Source organism: Octopus sinensis, linkage group LG16 (assembly GCF_006345805.1).
Source record: "Octopus sinensis linkage group LG16, ASM634580v1, whole genome shotgun sequence".
Classification (NCBI taxonomy): domain Eukaryota; kingdom Metazoa; phylum Mollusca; class Cephalopoda; order Octopoda; family Octopodidae; genus Octopus; species Octopus sinensis.
Window position 1 is genome coordinate 8,413,820 of NC_043012.1, and position 2,500 is coordinate 8,416,319.

Below are 2,500 nucleotides of genomic sequence, written 5' to 3' on the forward strand. Positions count from 1 at the left end.
CCCAGTGTTCAACTGGTACTTAATTTATCGACCCCGAAAGGATGAAAGGCAAAGTCAACCTCGGCGGAATTTGAACTCAGAACATAGCGGCAGACGAAATACCTATTTCTTTACTACCCACAAGGGGCTAAACACAGAGAGGACAAACAAGGACAGACAAACGGATTAAGTCGATTACATCGATCCCAGTGCGTAACTGGTACTTATTTCATCGATCCCAGCAAATTCGACCTCCGCAGAATTTGAATTCAGGACGTAAAGACAGACGAAATGCTGCTAATCATTTTTATCCGACCTGCAAACAGTTCTTGCTAGCTTACCGAAACAATAATAATCTGGAAGTTTTGATATAGGCTCAGGAAAGGGGGTGAGGACAAGAGGGTGAAAGCGCACCCACTTGGCAGCAATGAAAAATGCTTTGAAAATCCTAGGCGGACCTGGGTTTGCAACCTCTAAGCAAATTTAGCTTCCGCATTTATTCGTTTTGGATATTAGGAAAGAAAAGTCATTATAGGCGCAGGAGTGACTGTGTGGTAAATGGCTTGCTAACCAACCACATGGTTCCGAGTTCAGTCCCACTGCGTGGCACCTTGGGCAAGTGTCTTCTACTATAGCCCCGGGCCGACCAAAGCCTTGTGAGTGGATTTGGTAGACGGAGACTGAAAGAAGCCCGTCGTATATATGTATATATATATATGTGTGTATGTGTGTGTGTCTGTGTTCGTCCACCTAGCATTGCTTGACAACCGATGCTGGTGTGTTTATGTCCCCGTCACTTAGCGGTTCGGCAAAAGAGACCGATAGAATAAGTACTGGGCTTACAAAGAATAAGTCCCGGGGTCGATTTGCTCGACTAAAGGCGGTGCTCCAGCATGGCCACAGTCAAATGACTGAAACAAGTAAAAGAGTAAAAGAGTATTTCTGTAAATTCCCAATTATTTGTGGTTTCATTTTCATTCATGCCGCTTTTGTTAAAATTACCATTCTTCAGTAGTTCGAGTTTCTTATTCGGTTAAGAATTGGTTCCATTATATAATATTCAATGTAACTGTAATTATTATACGTGTTATGTATGCATGTATCTATCTATGTATATATCTCTCTATTTTCATGGCTATTTAGCACAAGCAACAGAGTGGCTCAAGAGCTGAGAGCCCGTGCGTTAGCCACTTATTAAACTAGTTTGGTAAGTACTAATAGCACGAAACTTTCGGTTCTTGAGACACTCTTCTGGTAAATATTAAAAAAATCTATATCTGTTTGCATCATCAAACTTGTATAGATACATACATATATGTGAGTATGTATATATATATATATATATATCATACATATATGTGAGTATGTGTATATATATATATATATATATATATTACATATATGTGAGTATGTATATATATATATATATATATATATATATATATATATATATATACATACACACGCAGGAGTGGCTCTGTGGTAAGTAGCTTGCTTACCAACCACATGGTTCCGGGTTCAGTCCCACTGCGTTGTGAGTGGATTTGGTAGACAGAAACTGAAAGAAGCCTGTCGTATAGTGTATATATATATAATATATTATATATATATATATAATATATATATATATATATATATATATATATATATATATATATATATATGTATGTGTGTGTAATATTTTTGCGTGTGTGTTTGTCCCCCTAGCATTGCTTGACAACCGTCACTTAGCGGTTCGGCAAAAGAGACCGATAGAATAAGTACTGGGCTTACAAAGAATAAGTCCCGGGGTCGATTTGCTCGACTGAAGGCGGTGCTCCAGCATGGCCGCAGTCAAATGACTGAAACAAGTAAAAGATTATATATATATATATACACACAGACACACACACACACACACACACATACATATATATGTATGTATGTACTTATATGTGTGTGTGTGTGCGTGCGTGTGTATACGTACATAAACTATGGCCGAATCAACCATTTCAACCGAAATTTCAAACGCTAAAGTTGCAGACGCCTTTAAAAACGAAAGAATCCAACACAAAATACTAATCTTTTTCTGATACAGGCACAAGGACACCAATTTTGAAGAAGAGAGGAAACGTCGATGGTACTTTATTTTTACCTATCCAGACGGAACGAAAGGTTAAGTCCACCTTGGCAAAAATTTCGAGACATTTCAGGATGAAAGACAAAACAAAACAAATTTCCATCCGCGTTAATTCAAATATCGGATCTTTTCGGTTTTGAACGGCAGTTTTTAAAAATAATTTCCACGTAACTAAACACTTTTAAACTTCGTATACTGGTAGAATGTGTTTATAAAACATCTTTTTCTTTTGGTTTTATTGAGAAAATTCTATAGTTTGTAAGATATTTGTTGTTTTTTTCCTTCAATTTCTGCAATTTCAACCAATCAATGACGTCTATTGAGGTGAAAACATTCTGTGCCGTATGAATATGTCCCTCGTTTAAGAAACAGATTGGGTTTATTTACATTTCTGAAGAAAAA

At 37.0% G+C, this 2,500-nt stretch overlaps 1 protein-coding gene across 1 annotated transcript in view; it reads right to left on the reverse strand.

Moving 5' to 3' along the window:
• LOC115220559 overlaps window positions 1-2,500 on the reverse strand; it is a 10,785-nt gene that overhangs the window by 7,614 nt on the left and 671 nt on the right. The window lies entirely within an intron of this gene.